We start from the raw sequence: 16,803 nt of genomic DNA, 5'->3' as shown, positions 1-16,803 counted from the left end.
GCAGAGGGAGGAGCAATTTGTGAGGTAAAAGTTATTCATCGCCATCATGCCTGTGTCTTCCTGTCCTCCTCCAATCACCCTGAGATTTGCTTTCTTTGCCCGACACATTTCATACCCAGAGCAAACGATGTCAGGAATCAGCAATAGCGATGAAGCCCTCCCCTCCCTCTACCAAATATTAGTTAAATTGTTGTTCATCACTGATTTCAGCAGTGTCCAACTCTTTGTCATTCCCATTGGGGTTTTCTTGGGAAAGACACAGGAATAGTTTCCCATTTCTTTCTCCAGCTCCTTTTACAAAGGAGGAACCTGAGGCAGACTTCAGTGACGCACCCAGAGTCATACAGCTACTGTGTGTCTGAGGCTGGATTTGAGATGAGTCTTGCTGACTCCGAGTCCACTGCTCTATCCTCTGACCACTTGGCTGCTACCTTAAGTAAGACACTCTTGACTATGTTCTCATTCCAGGGGTGTAGGAATTAAAAGTTTGGGTGCTGATAAGGCTTGGCACTCTGTTAAACTTGGTTTGGAGAACTCCTGGGCACTTCAATCTCATTCAAGATTTTTGATATTTTCTGGATCCAAGTAGGAAAACAACACCCAGAAACAAGATTATGTGTGCAAACTGCAATTTGGCAACACTCTGCTGATTCCAGCCGTACCTAGGAGCGTGAGCCAAATTGGGAAATGGTGAAGAATGAGAATGGTTTTATTGTTTGGAGGATGTCTAGGAACACGATTACTACTGGGAGTCAAAGAAACAGGACTGGGACCTCTTGAAGGCAGACTCTCCCCTCTCCAAGCTTGTCACATGATATTCTGAAGGCAAAGACTTCACTATATTCTGCTCTTTGAGTTCAGGAAAAGAGCTTTGTAGTTGCTACAAAGCAATTGAACCTGTTTTCCTCTTTTTTTTCCTTTTCAACTTTGAAAAACTCTTTGGTATCAAAACATTCCAGTTCTTAATAGTCTCTAGGGGAAAAATAAACTTCTGTGTGGCCTTCCACTTGCTTCCCAATTTGGTTCCTGCTTACTTTTTTAGGTTTATCCCAGAAGACTTTCTTCATACACTCCCTTCTGGCTGTCCTGACCCATTTACTTGCACTCCCAACCTCCCATCTGCTTTCCCTCCCCAGAATACATACTCTTTTCATTTCTACCTTTTAAAACGCCAAGTCTTTTCTTTGTTTTTCAAACCCCAATTTACCCCAGCATGGAATGTGCCCCCCACTAATCTCAAAATCATTTTGTGATTACTGCATATGAGGGGCTTATCCTCATGAGTCACGGCTTATCCAGTTATCATGGGTGATCCATTTTTAATGGACATGGGTTTGGTCATCTGAGACAAGTTATTCATTCCCTAGTGCTCTAAGTCAGGCCTCCTAATGTTTTTCCCCACGTAACCCCTTTTGGCTTGAGAAATTTTTACACAAATATGTAAAAGAGGTAAACTAGACATACAGATCCAACACTAACTGACGCTAATCATAATTTCATGCCTCCCACATTCAGGTGCAGGATCCTATATGGGGCCCTGACCCACAGTTTAAGAAGCTGGACTCTACACAACTTTAGAATTAAGTACTCCATTATTTGCAGATATTAAAAAGTGCATATGAGGCACTAATGCACAATAAAATACTATTCAATGTTACTATAGATTATGAATTAATTAATAAAAAAGATACTGTTTTTCACAATGAAAATAAATTGATGGTAACTTTTTGCTGGTGAAGCTATATTTGAGAACCTTTTTGCATTTTCTTCTCCTTATGTTATGCCACTGTTCTCTTTTATTGTCCTGACTCAGTTTCCCTAATTATCCTGACCCAGTTCTGACTCAGTTTCTCTTATTGTTCTGCTTCACTTTATAATTATTAGTCCTGCAAAACCTCCCCTCCCTCTTTATCAGAATATTTGATAAGGATAAAAGATTTATGTTTTAGAATATCAGAATGCCTCTCTGCTCTTGGAATGTCAGATACCATCTTATCAAGATGACTCTCCCCATCTTCATAGTCTCACTCCACCCTGTCAGAGTCCAGTTCCCCATCTCAGCACCCTGACTCCACCTCTGCCTCAGCCCACCCCCTAAGTCTGAGCTATGTGTATATAGGTCATTGAGAACTCACATTGTTGGCTAGATTCTTGGAGAAGATGGTCTCATTCAGCCCTGGGACCAAACCATGCATCCATTTGGTCCCAATAAATCTATCCCATTAAATAAATTATTAAATATTCTCTAATCTCTATCTTGCCTCAGTTTTTCCAGGATTACATGTATAGCATAATTCTACATAGTTCAGTAAAGGGAAAAGAACTCCCATCTTACCCCATGAAGTAGAATTATAAAAGAAAAAGTCCAAAGACAATATGCATGAATTTCATGTTTTGTTTTGTTTTGTTTCTTCCCAAAAAAAGATTAACAAAAGCTACTAACTAAAAGTTTGTTTTCATTTGCTTATCTTTAACTAAGGACTTCTGAAAACAACTCCAAAGATTCTCTGTTTTGGGAGGCTAGGTATCTACATTTTAGATAAGAAAGACTGCAAATGATTTAAACTTTGATTAAATAGGTGGCAAAACTGGTCACTGGCCATTATCTTTCCCAGATTTAAACAGGAATTTTGTTCCTGCAGGGAATACTTTAATGCAGAAAAAACAGTCTTCATTTTCTGTCATGGTTCAGAAGCCACAGACCCTGGGACACTGGAGGAAACAACTGCTTAGAATAGGGAACAAGGGCAAATCAGAAGAGAAGCTTGCCCATGCTATCTAGTACCTCAATTTTAACTATTCTTATTAATCAGGCAGTAAATTGTTGTTTCTAGCTAGCAAAAGCTGTCAGCACCATCTAAATGTAGGTATTGTTTTTTTCAGTCATTTCAGTCATGTTCAATTTCTTTCTCCAGCTTACTTTACAGATGAGGAAACTGAGGCAAACAGGACTGGGTGTCTTGCCTAGAGTCACACAGGAAGATGTCTCTCTGACCCTCTGCCCACCGTTCTACCCACTATATCTACTGTCACCTACATTTAATACTCTTGAGCAAAGCCTCAGGCATGAGTTCTGACTACTCATGTTTATCCTTCCTATTTAGAGGTAATGTCACTGGGAACCTCCTTGTCTATTAATGTAAAAGGAATTTTGCTTTATACATCATGTGCATTCAAAAAAGGACACATTTCCTGAGAAGCAAAGGGGGCCTCAGGTTTGGGATAATGATTACTAGCCTAGGATCAGATAGCAGCCCCTTGTTATGAAGAGGAAGAACTCTTGGCTATTGTGATTCTTGTTACACTAAACCAAGATGTGCCTAATGATGGGTTTAAAAATCATCTTTATATTATTTATCTAGTTCTGCATATTTTCTTTGAGGACTATATGGCATTTGCATAGTGTTTCTTACTGAAATTAGTTTCAGTCATTCCCTTTCAGTTTACCAAAGTGTGGATCCCTGGGTGTTCCTCTGAGTCACCATTTATGCTACAAGTGGTCTCCAAAGTGGGTGCTATCAAATGATCTCACCCAGTGTGGGTCATCAACTGAGGGAGTAGATTATGCAATCTGCTCCCTTTTGTACTAGATACTGGTCCCTCCCAGAGTTATGTTTTTATAAGTTTTATTGATATGTTTTCTCTCTGTATTTACAGATTACTCCTATTTTATGAGTATAACAGTTAAGTAAAAGTAATTGTTATGCCACAGTTCTCTTTTATTGTCCTTACTCAGTTTCTCTAATTATCCTGACTCAGTTTCCCTAATTGTTCTGCCTCAGTTTATAATTGTTCTGCTCAATCCTACAAAGCCTCCCCTGCCTCTTAATCAGAATATTTGATAAGGATAAAAGATCTTATATTTTAGAACATAAGAATGCCTCTCTGCATCCCAAGCTATTAGAATATCAGATACTGTCTTATCAAGGTGCCTCCCCCCATCATCCCGTCTCCAGTGGCTCACCCCATCCTGTCAGAGTCCAGTTCCCACTCTCAGCACCCTGACTCCACCCTTGCCTCAGTCTACCCTCTGCGTCTGAGCCACATGTATATATGTCATTGAGAACTCACATTGCTTGCTGGATTCTTGGAGACCATAGTCTCTTTCAGCCCTGGGGCCAAACCATTATGGGCCAAAACTCTGAACTTGAAACAAAGGATTCTTACAAGGTACAAGGTCAGTGGAATTGATAGAGACAATAGTTATCTAATTTAGCATGGTTCAGTGTGATTGATTTAATCCTACAAGGAGATGTTATGGGCCAGAACTTGCAACAAGGTACTAAGTGGAATTGAGACAATGGTTAAATCTCAATGGTTAAAACCTCAACAGAGAACATTATATTTTATAGAGAATATTACACCAAACCATGGATCCATTTGGTCCTCATAAATCTCTCCCTTTTAAATAAGCTATTAAATTTGCTCTCTAATCTCCATCTTGCCTGAGTTTCTCTGGCATTACACAATAACTCAGTGATCTTGTCTAAAAGAGCAAGTGATGAAGCACATCTGGAGCACATCACCACCTTTTCATCGTAAACAAAAATGAACAGAAACCTATTTTATTTACCTTCCTCCTCCATCACACTGAAGGGGAGAAAGACAAATTTCTTATAACAAATATACCTAGTTGAAAAAGATAAATCCCTTAATGGTTATATTTAGGTAGATACATATATGCAAGCATGGAGCTCCTGCTCTCTCTCTCTCTTTTCCCCTCCCTTCCTCCCCCCCTCTCTCTCCCTCCTTCCCTCCCTCCCTCTCTCCCTCCCTTCCCTCTCCCTCTCTTTCTCTCCATCTGGCACATCCTTTCTCTCCTTTCTCTTTCTTGTTCATTCTGTCTTACTCTCTCTAGCACTGGTTCTCTCTGTCTTTCTCACTGTCCCTCTTGTTCTGTTTCTCTGTCTTTCTGTTTATCTCACTGTCTTTATCTCTCTTTCTCTCTCTGTTTCTCTCCCTCTTTCCCCGTTTCTCCTCCCCACCCACCCCACTCCCTCTCTCCTCCATCTGGCACTTCTTTTCTCTCCTTTCTCTTTCTTGTTCACTCCGTCTTGCTCTCTCTAGCACTGGTTCTCTCTGTCTGTCTCTCTCACTGTCCCTCTTGTTCTGTTTCTCTGTCTTTATGTTTATCTCACTGTCTCTATCTCTCTCTCTGTCTCTCTCCCTCTTTCCCCGTTTCTCACTCCCCCACCCACCCCCCTCTCCCTCTCTCCTCCATCTGGCACTTCTTTTCTCTCCTTTTTCTTTCTTGTTCACTCTGTCTTGCTCTTTCTGGCTCTGGTTCTGTCTCTCTCTGTATTTTTTCACTTTATTTCTTTTAATCATTTCTTTTCTTTCTTTCTCTCTCAATCTCTGTCTTCCCTTCTCTTACTGTTTCTGTCTCTCTGTTTTTTTCCTCTTTTTCTCACTCTCTTTTTTTTTTTGTTTTATATATTTCAAAATACATGCAAAGTGCCTTTTCATCATTCACCCTTGCAAAACCTTGTGTTCCAGATTTTTCTCTCTCCCTCCTCTCCTCCTGCTCCCCTAGACACCAAGTAATACTATACAGGTTCAATTCTTGTAAATATCTTTCCACATGTGTGTTTCTGCACAAGAAAAGTCAGATCAAAAAGGGGAAAGACGCCAAGAGAAAGAAAAAAAAACAAGCAAGGAAACACCACCAACAACAAAGGTGGAAATGTTATGTTGCGATCCACATCCAGTCCCCATCATGCTCTCTCTGGCTGCCAAACCTCTAATTTAAAAAGCAAAAAACAAAGCCACAGGATTCTCCTTTCTTGTTTAAGATATTCGACCTGTGCTAAAAATCAAAAACTGAATGAAGTTCTCCCTCTGGTGGCAACAATGTGTAAGAGCAGAAAAGAAATTGCCAAAACCTACATTTAATTCATTCACACTTGGAGAAGTGAATTGAATTGTCTCTCTGCGTCTATATTTCTCTTTGTCTCTCTGACTCACTCTGCTTCTTTTTCTCTTTCTCCTTCTGTTTTTCACTCGCTGGTCCTCTCTAGCTTAATCTCTCTCTCTCTGACTCTCTGAATCTGCCTGTTTTTCTGAATCTCTTTTTCTCACTCTGTGTGTGTGTGTTTGTGTGTGTGTGTGTGTGTGTCTTTCTCTGTTTCTCTCTGAAATATACCATATACCAAGTAATATCGATGTTCCAGAATGACAGCTGGGAATGATTGTGCTATACGGGCTATACTCAGCAGGACAATCATCCCTGGCTACTCTGAAGGACTTAATGAAGTGGGTTGTGGTACCTTTAAGAAACTATATTTCCTGGTGAAAGGATATGAACAGACAATTTTCAGATGATGAAATTGAAACTATTTCCACTCATATGAAAGTGTTCCAAATCACTATTGATCAGAGAAATGCAAATTAAAATAACTCTGAGATACCACTACACACCTGTCAGATTGGCTAAGATGACAGAAAAAAATAATGATGAGTACTGGAGGGGATGAGGGAAACCTGGACACTGATGCATTGTTGGTGGAGTTGTGAATGAATCCAACCATTTTGGAGAGCTGTAATGTTCTTCTCTAAAGTGTAATATTCTCTGGGAGCAGGTTTTTTGAGAGGCTTCTGGAGGCAGCCTTAGTTTCAGTTCAGAGTAATCATCCCAAATGCAGCCAGCAGTTAAAGTCCAGAACCTTTATTGTTTCCTTCAAAATAGCCCAGTTAGCTTTCCTAGAGGCCTATCCCTCCCCTTGGTTCCAAGAGCTCTTGCTGCTAGTCCTTTGTCTCTTCCAGCTCTGCCTCCAGCCAGCACAAAGGTAGAAGATGGAAAGAATCTGTCACCTTCTCCAATACCTTCTAGTGGGCTTATCCTTTTGTGGGCTTGTCCTTTGGTGGGCTCCTCCTTATATATGCTCTCTTAAAGGTGTGAATCTTGTGGAACTCTAATAAGTACTAAGTACATTAGTGAACAAGAGAACTCTTAAGTACCATGCTAAATTAAATAACTGACTTAGCACCTTGTTAGAATCCTAACATCTCCCGCTTTCTTTTTATTTTAGAATATAGGTGGTCATTATTTCCCTGACTTCTCAAAGAGGTGAAAATCCAAAAAAAGAAGGTGATCACGCCCTCCCTGACATCTCAGGGAGATGTAAACACCAAAGGAAATGGGAAATCAAATCAGATTAGCAGGTTTCTGAAGGGGCTCACTCTTAAAACAGATATACATAAATCCATCAATATGGGATGCATGGCACATAATTACATAAATTATACAAGTACATAGTAACACAGGCTAGTAGTGATGTGACAAATAACATGAATCAACATGCAGAATTATACATGTCCATAAGTCCTAGAAATAGTCCAAAAGGAATCTATTGTCCATTAGTTCATGTGCCAGGAATCCAAAAATTCCTGCAAGTTTTGAAGTCCTGCAATAGTCTCATCTTATGTTAGGGAATCCAATGATTCCTGCTGGTGTTCAAGTCCTGAGCAAAACTACAAAACTACACTTTCTGCACAAATAAAGTCAGATCTAACAATTGGAAAAATATTAAGTGTTCTTGGATAGTTCTAGCAAATGTATTAAAGATGACAATACTACCTAAAATAATCTATTTATTTAGTGCTATACTAATCAGACTCCCAAAAAACTGGTTTAATGACCCAGGGGAAAAAAAAAAACAACAAAATTCATCTGGAAGAACAAAAGATCAAGAATTTCAAGGGAAATAATGGGGGGAAAAAATCAAATGAAGGTGGCCTAGCTGTATCTGATCTAAAATTATATTATAAAGCAGCAGTCAACAAAACCATGTGGTACTGGCTAAGAAATGGACTAGTTAATCGGTGAAATAGGTTAGGTTCACAGGAAAAAATCGTCAATGACTATATCAATATAGTGTTTGATAAACCCAAAGAGCCCAACTTTTGGGATAAGAATTCACTATTTGACAAAACCAACTGGGAAAATTGGAAATTACTATGGCAGAAACTAGGCATGGACCCACACTTAACACTGTATACCAAGGTAAGGTCAAAATGGTTCATGTACTAGGCATAAAGAATGAGATTATAAATAAGTTAGAAAAACATAGGATAGTTTATCTTTCAGACCTGTGGAGGAGGAAGGAATTTGTGACCAAAGAAGAACTAGAGATCATCCTTGATCACAAAATAGAAAATTTTGATTATATCAAGTTAAAAAGCTTTTGCACAAACAAAACTAATGCAGACAAGATTAAAAGGGAAGCAATAAACTGGGAAAACATTTTTACAGTTGAAGGTTCTGATTAGCCTCATTGCTAAAATATATATAGAATTGACTCTAATTTATGAGAAATCAAGCCATTCCCCAATTGATAAATGGGCAAAGGATATGAATAATGTTTAGATTGTTAAAATCAAAACTATTTTCACTTACATGAAAAGGTGTTCCAAATTATTATTGATCAGAGAAATGCAAATTAAGATAACTTTGAGACACACCTGTCAATTGGCTAAGATGACAGGAAAATATAATGATGAATGTTGGGGGATATGGGAAAACTGGGATACTGATGCATTTGGAGTTGTGAACGATCCCAATCAGTCTGGAAGCAATTTGGAATATACTCAAAAAGTCATCAACCTGTGTATATCTTTGATCCAACAGTGTTACTTATATCCCAAAGTGATGCTTATATCCCAAAGTGATATAAAGAAGGAAAGGGACCTATATGGATAAAATGTGGCAGCCCTTTTCTGTGGCGAAATAAATTGAACAGATGCCCATCAATTGGAAATGGCTGTAAACGTGGTCTATAATTTATGGAATATTATTGTTCTGCAAGAAATGACCAGCAAATGAAATGGCAGAACCAGGAGATCATTATATTGTCAACAATGATACTATATGAGGATGTATTCTGATGGAAGTGGTTTCTTTGACAAAAAAGACTAATTCAGTTTCAATTGATCAATGGGACGAAGCAGCTATACCCAAAGAAAAAACACTGGGAAATGAATGTAAACTTTTGCATTTTTTTTTCTTCCCGGTTATTTTACCTTCTGAATCAATTCTCCCTGTGCAACAAAAAACTCTTTGGTTCTGCACACATACATTGTATCTTGGATATCTACAACATATTCAACATATATGGACTGCTTGCCATCTGGGGGAGGGTAGGTTGGGAGGGAAAAATCGTAACAGAAGTGGTACAAGAGAAATGTTGTAAAAAAAAATTACCCTGGCATGGGTTATGTCAAAAAAGTTATAAACAAAATTAAATCCCCAAATAAATAAATCTAATATGAAAAAAAAAAAAAAAAAAAAGAAATGACCAACAAGATGTAAGAGGGGCATAAGACTTACATGAACTGATGCTAAAAAAATGAGCAGACCAGTAGATCATTATATATTTTAACAATAATACCATGATATCAATTCTGATGGAAGTGACTATCTTCAACAATCAAAGGATCCCAAATAGTTCAATTGATCGGTGAGCACAAGCACTGGGAAATGAGTGTCAGCACAACATAGGTTACACTTTTTTCTGTTATTGTTTGCTTCATTTTTCGTTTTCTTCCCAGTTAATTTTTACCTTCTTTTCTAAATTGATTTTTCTTGTGCAACAAGAAACTGTATAGATATGTATAGATATATTGCATTTAACATATACTTTATGTTGTGGGGGGTGGTTGGGGGTAGCAGTAGGGGACTAATTGCTATCTGGGGGAGGGGTGGAAAGGAGGAAAAAAGTTGGAACAGAAGTTTTTGCAAGGTCAAGGTTGAAAATTACCTTTGCATATTTTTTACATAAAGCTATAATTTAAAAAAGAGGGTTGCCTCTGACACATATAAATGCAATGACTCTTGGCAAATCCTTCTCTGTGCTTCAGTTCTTCCTTAAATTGAAGTTGGACTCTGAAGTGTCTTTCCCCTCTACATTCCCTGACTTTTGGTGGTTTGGTTGATGACATTCAAGGACATGGCTATGGACTTCATCCAGGAGGGCTGAGGCCTCTTGGGACCCCTCGGAAGAGATGTATACAAGATCATGTTGGAGAATACCTGAAACCTTGCTCCCTAGCTAAGGACATTTTCTTGGTAAGTCTAAATCTGGGCCAAAGGAATATCTTTATTCCCTAGTATGCGGAGTTAGGAGTTAGGAGGTCTCTTGTCCTAGAAATATTGTCCTCAGGCTGGTTTCCTGTAAAATGTCTTTGCATTGTGTGATAAACCTGAGCTCTTTCTCTATTGTTCCTCTGAAGAGAAAATTTTCCCTTTCCTGAAGTTGTGTTCCCTTTAAAAGTGTATTTCCATTTGATCTGTGATCCCTTTGTGTTGGAATCCTTACAAAGTGTTGTCATTAGAATTGATAGAGACAATAATTATCTAATTTAGCATGGTTCAGTATGATTGATCTCATCCTACAAGGAGATGTTATGGGCCAGAATTTGAAAGAAGGTACTGAGTGGAATTGAGGAGACAATGTTTAAATCTAGTTTAGAATTGATTTAATCCTACAACAAATAATGGCCCAGTGATATAATGATTGGTGTGTATAGTGTACAGCATGGCAAAAAAGCTCTCAGGGCCGGAGGCACTCTTGGAGATTGAGACCAGGAGTGGAGGCGACAATTGTGAAATTCAGAACAAGATTCAGAGGGGGCTGGAGGTGACAAAGGACAAGCTGCAAAGAGCTCTTGGAACCAAAAGGGAGGGAAGGGCCTCTAGAAAGACAACTGGATACCAAACTGAAAAATTTTGACAAAACAAAACAATCAGATGAATTAGGGGAACAATAAAACTGGGAAAATATTTTTTACGTGAAAGGGTTCTATAAAAGGCCTCATTTCAAAATATATAGAAATGTCTAATTTAAAAATCAAAATTCTTTAAATGGTCAAAGGATTGAACAGAAAATTAGATGAAGAAATTAAAACTAGTCATTGAAAAGATGCTCAAGTCATTATTAATCAGAAAAATGCACATTAAAACAACTCAGATACCACTACACACCTTCAGATTGGCTAAGATGACAGGGAAAAATAATGATTTTGGAAGGATGCGAAAACTGGGACACTGATACATTGTTGGTGGAATTGTGAATACATCCAGCCATTCTGGGCAATCTGGAATTATCCCCAAAAGTTATCAAACCTGCATCCCTTTATCCGGTGCTACTATGGGCTTATACCCCAAGGAATACTAAAAAGGGAAAAGGACCTGTATGTCCAAAAATGTTTGTGGATCCTATTTGAGTGGCTAGAAACTGGAAAATGAATGGATCCCATCCATTTTGGAGAATGTTGGGTAAATTGTTATAGAAATTTATGGAATATTTTGTTCTTAAGAAATGACCAACAGGATGAATACAGAAGAGCTTGGAAGACTTAGATGAACTGATGCTAAGTGAAATAGCAGAAAGGAGATCATTAATTTCAACAACGATACTGTTTGAAGATGGTTCTGATGGAATATTTCTTTAAAAAGAAATCTAACTCAGTTCAATTGATAATGATGGACAGAAATAGCTATACCTAAAGAAAGAACACTAGAAATAATGTAAACTGTTTGCATTTTGTTTTCTTCGGGTTATTTATACCTTCTAGTCCAATTCCCTGTTCAACAAGAAATAGTTCGGTTCTGCACATATATTGTACCAGGATATCTGTGACACATTTCATATATAGGACTCTTCCATCTGGGGGGAGGGTGGAGGGAGGGAAAATTCGGAACAGAAGTGAGTGCTAAGGGATAATTTGTAAAAAAATTGTCTGGCATGGGTTCAAGAAAAAATTATAATTATTTAAAAAAAAAGAAAACTATATTATAATTGGAAAAATAAATCTACTGAATTAAAAAAAAAAAACTTGTTTTGTTTTAATTTAAAACAAAAACTAAATATTATTCACTTTACCTTCAAAACAACCACAAGTTATGGATATTCTCTCCATTTAAAATTAAGGAAACTGAGGCAAACAGAGTTTAATCTTGCCAAAGGGGCCAAACAAACTCTCTAAACTTGATTTAAGCTCAAAGGAACTTCATTTATCGGTCTCTCTTTTTATTCTACCAGCTCCCTTAACTTCTAGATTATGGAAACTTGGATGAATAATCTTCTTGAAAAAGTCCCCAAAACCAACTTCTCTATTGGTCAGGCTTAAGGCTGCTCTGGCCTAATATTACTCCTTTGTCCAGATATTGGATTAGGACTCTTTCAAATAAACCCAACAGGATGGGAAGGGGGATATGGGAAATGGTTTTCTTTGTCTCACTTGTGCCCAAAGGGAACCATGTACATGGCAACAAAAAGATTGTGCAATGATCAATTCTAATGGCTCTTATCAGTTGATTCGACAAATTCCATTGGCTTGTGCTGGAAGAGCCATCTCTGGGGACGAAAGTGGATCATAATAAGTATTTTGCCTTCTTTTTGTTTCCAATTTCTTTTCTTCTTTTGATCATATTTTTCTTTCAGCATGATAAATGTGGAAACATCATGTGAAAAGAAATATATTTTAACATATAGGGATTACTTGTTCCCGGTAGTGGAAAGAAAGGAAGAAAAAATTTGGGCATAAGGTTTTGCAAGGGTGAATTTGAAAAACAACCTTTGTATCTTTTTTAATATTTTAAATAAATATTGAAAATATTGAAAATAAATTTTAAAAATAAATGAAAATAGTTTGAAACATAATAAAAATAATTATATAGAAATAATTGGCATATTTATTTTGGGTTTTAATAAGCACTAATTTTATGGGCCAGAACATAAACTTGAAACAAGGATTCTTAGAAATTTGGTCAGTGGAAAAAATACAAGGACCTCCCTGGCTCCGGGGTCCAAACTTGGGGGCGGACAACCCCCGGCAGAAAAGCGGGCTTGGGCCCCCTGTCACAGGATAAGCAAACGGAGGGGAACTCACTAAACCCGGGTAGGGAGGGATATAAAAGGGTTCAGAAACAGAAATTTGGGAGGGAAAATCACAATAATAACATGACCTAGAAAACCTACGGGTGGGGACAGAGGAATCCCAGCGGGACATCCCTTCTTCTTCTTGCTTCCATTCCTCATCACACCTTTAACCTGGATTTTTAAGGAATTTCCAAGGTCTGGTCTTTTAAGGGTCAAAATCACAATTACAAAAATAAACCCCAACTGATTACATCAATACTGCCCCCCCATCTTCCCCAACCTTTTCTTCCAACTTCCGGGGATTTCCAGGCCATCTAAACCAGGGAGGAACTTGGGGTCAATTTGGGACCAAATCTTTCTGTTGGGGGAACTAAAAACGGCCCTCTCCTAAAATCACCCTCTTATGGAAAAACCAACCTCCCCCTCCCAAAACCAACCCCTCCCAACCAGCACATGTACCTCCACCCTCCCCTTCCCCAGCCCACCTCTTCCCTTTTCCACTGTTTCCCCCGGGCCTCCCTTTCCCGGGACCACCGCCTCCGCCACCCGTCCCACCCCAAGGGGTCACCCCCCCACCCCCCCCCGGGCCCCTTCCGAACCCCCACCTCCGGCCCCGCCCGGGCCCCACCCCTCCTTTACCCCCACCCCACCTTCCCACCCTTCCCCTCCGGTTTCCCTTGGCTCCCCTCTCCCAACTTCCCAAAATCCAAATTTCCCTTCAATCAACTCCAACTACTCTCCCAACTCCCGGTAAACCTCAACGTCTTTACAACACAAAGCTAAATGAATTTAAATTTTAAATAAATATTTCTCACTCCATTCAAAACCGGGCCGGGGTCCCCGTCTTTTTTCTTTTTAACAAAAAAAAAAGAAAAATTTCTTTCCAAACCATTTCTTCTTCAAACCGGGGGCTATAAATTTTACCCAAGGTCAAATTTTAACAAAAAAGCCAATTATCCCAATATCATCTTTTAATATTTTTAGGCCGGGACAAAATCGGGTCTATCTCCCCACCTTACCTCCTTACAATTTATAACCCTGGTCCCGCAAACAAAAATTTACAAAAATTGGGTGGTTAAGGGAAAAAAACAATAAACCATGCAAAAATGGGGTAAAAAAACAAAACCAACTTTCCTTCTTTCCCACCTTCCCAACACCTTTCTCCCCTCAGGCCTCCCCACCATACCACACCCTTCCCCCAACCCTCTCCTCCCCCAAACCCCCCTCCCCTCCCTTTAAACCCAAACCGGTTGGTCTCCCACTTTTCCCCTACTCCCGGGGCCCTTCCGGGCCCCCCCTCCACCCCCTCCCTCCACAAACAGTAGTCTATTGGCGGAAATAATTGTGGGTTGTTCTGTGGGGGAGGCTGAGGACAGGAGGGGGCTCTGACTCAGGAGCCGGAGGCTACTGGTTCCCTCCCCCTCCGGACTCCCTCAGGCCCCAGGCCTGGGCTCTCTGGGAAGGATGGGGGAGGGAGGGAGGGAGAAGGGGTAAAAGATGGAGGGGGCCTTCCTCTGCAGACCTCATCCCAATCCCTGACCCTCCTGGGTGATTTTTTATCCCCCCTTAGGCAATTTGGGGTTGGTGACTTTTGGGTCCCAGCCAGGGTTAAGGTTTAATTTGGACTGGGGCCTCCTGAATTCCGGCTGGTGTCACCCTGCCACCCCGTGCTCCCTCCTGCACTGGTGCAGTCTCTCCCCTGAGGGACAAGACCAGGGCCCGAACTCCTGGGGCCTCAGCTCCATGAATCCCCATAGGCTTTTCTCCTGTTAGAAAGGAGGGAAAGTCCTCTCCTCGGGATGTTTCTCCCTCAGCTTCTTGTGAGCAAGGACTGGCCCAGGCAGGGATTGGGTCAAGACAACCCCAAAGTGGGTGAAATTAGCACAGTTTACTGTCAGGGGCCCCAAAGCCAGTCTCCCAGGCTGTGCACACCAAGGCAATGGCCTGGGACCAGGATGAGGGAAAGCTGGGCTTTTCTACAAAGGTAAAGGGGAGGGGCTCTCCTGGAGCTCCTGGCCCTCTTGGTTTTTCAGGGAGGCTTAAAAAGCCCCCAAGGTTAGGTGTGACCTCTGCTTGGAGGCATTTTGTCCTTCTGTGGGTTTCAAGGGTGGGACAACAGGACCCCGAGATTAAGACCAGGGACCAGGGGAGGAATTTGGAAAATGGGTCACTTTGGTTTGCTTTGCTACCTCCACAGGGGGCCAGGGTCAGGGCAATGGGCCCTGGGGCCTCGGACCTTCTCCTCGGTGGGACCCGGACCCGACCACATCAGCAGTCCAAGCCTTTTCTTGCAGGGAGGATGGGCTGTGGGCGGCAGGGCCCCGATGGATGGGTCATTTCTTTACAAAACGGGGAAACAGTGTAACAAGCGTGCCCTGCCCAGCTGACCTTGGACCCCCTCTTCTCCTGGAAAACCACCTCCATCCCCCCCTCCCCTCCTAAACCCCATTCGTCCATTCCCTCCCAAACAACCCAACCATCCTCCCCTCCTTAACTGCCCCCACAGCGCACAGCCACACTCCCCCCCCTTCCTTTTCCCCACCCCTCCACCCCCACCCCCCCCCTCCCCCCCCCCAAGACCCCCCACCCTTTCCTCCACCCCCCTTCCCCAAAAAAAATTCCCATTCTCGGTTCGTCCCTTAACGGGAAAACCCGACCCCCCCCTTCTCCCCTCCCAGGGGCCCCCCCTTCGCGCCCCACCCGGCCCCGCCCCCTCCCCGGTCTTCCTTTCTGGACCCTGGGGGCCGAAAACCCCTTTGGTGTCCCTCCCCCAAGGGCCCCGGCCCCGGGGCCGCTCAGGCCCCTTCCCCCCAGGGGCGCTCCCCGGGGGTTTTGGCCCCAGGACTTCCCTCCCCCTTTCCCCTCCCGGACTCCCCCCCTTTTCCTCCCCTTTTCCCCCACACTTTTCCCCTTCCCACCCTTCCGGACTTTCCTGGGGGGGCCAAATTCCCTCCCTTTTGTTTTTGCTTGCATTGGGGCCCCAAACGCCCAGGAGCTCCCCTGCGCCGGGGGCCAGAGGGGCGTGCTCCCCCGGGGAGGAGAAAGTGGGCCCTGGCATTTTTCAACCCGCTTTTGGATCCTTGAGTTTTTCCCAAAGGTTAGAAAAGGGCGTTTTTTCCCTGAGGGGTTTTGGGGGGAGGTCCCTTTCCGCATGCCTGAACCAGGGCTAAACTGCCGGGGCCCCAAAAGGGGGCCCCCGACAAGGCGGGCCCTTGGGGGGGAGGGGGGGAATTAAGACCGGTATTTTCCAGCTCCTGGTTCGGTTAAAAAATAGCATTTCGGTAAAAATTAAGGAATCGGGAAGGTGGCAGGACCAAATCTTTAACCCGCCAGATAAATAGGGAAGGAATTAGCCCCTTTCCTTTTGCCTCCCACCCCTGCCTTTTTGAAACCTCAGGCTTCGAAGTCAGGGCCTTCACCCATTAAAAAGAGGTGCCTTCCCCCTCCTTTCCCTCTTGTCCCTCCCCTTTTCCCTTCCCCCACTTTCTCCTCCTTGCCTCTTTCTTCCCCTTCCCATCCCCGCCCTCCTGGCCTTCCCTCCCCCTTTCCCCCCCTTCTTCCTGTGCCGTCCACACACACCTATGACAGTATTCCTCTTAGCTTTTTCTTCTCAGTTTCTTTACCATAAAACTGTATTCTATGTACTGATCATCCTTTTTATTCCTTCTGGTTTCCTTGTTGGTTTCACCTTTCCATTGGCTGGGTTTTGTGCTCTTTCTCTTTGATCAATGGGTTAGGGTTTTCTTTTTGTCATTTTTTATTTCCAAACCTGTCATTGCCCTTCAATTATTACATTATCATCTAATTATCAGATCTAAAGATCAAAAAAAAAAAAAAAAAAAAAGATCTAAAAAAACACATTACATTTGTGTTTCTTTGGGATTTTCATTTATTTTTTCTAAGGTTTTTTTTATAATGTATATGG

Source organism: Sarcophilus harrisii, chromosome 2, assembly GCF_902635505.1.
Source record: "Sarcophilus harrisii chromosome 2, mSarHar1.11, whole genome shotgun sequence".
In the NCBI taxonomy this organism is placed as follows: domain Eukaryota; kingdom Metazoa; phylum Chordata; class Mammalia; order Dasyuromorphia; family Dasyuridae; genus Sarcophilus; species Sarcophilus harrisii.
Note: the sequence above shows the minus strand (reverse complement) of the source record.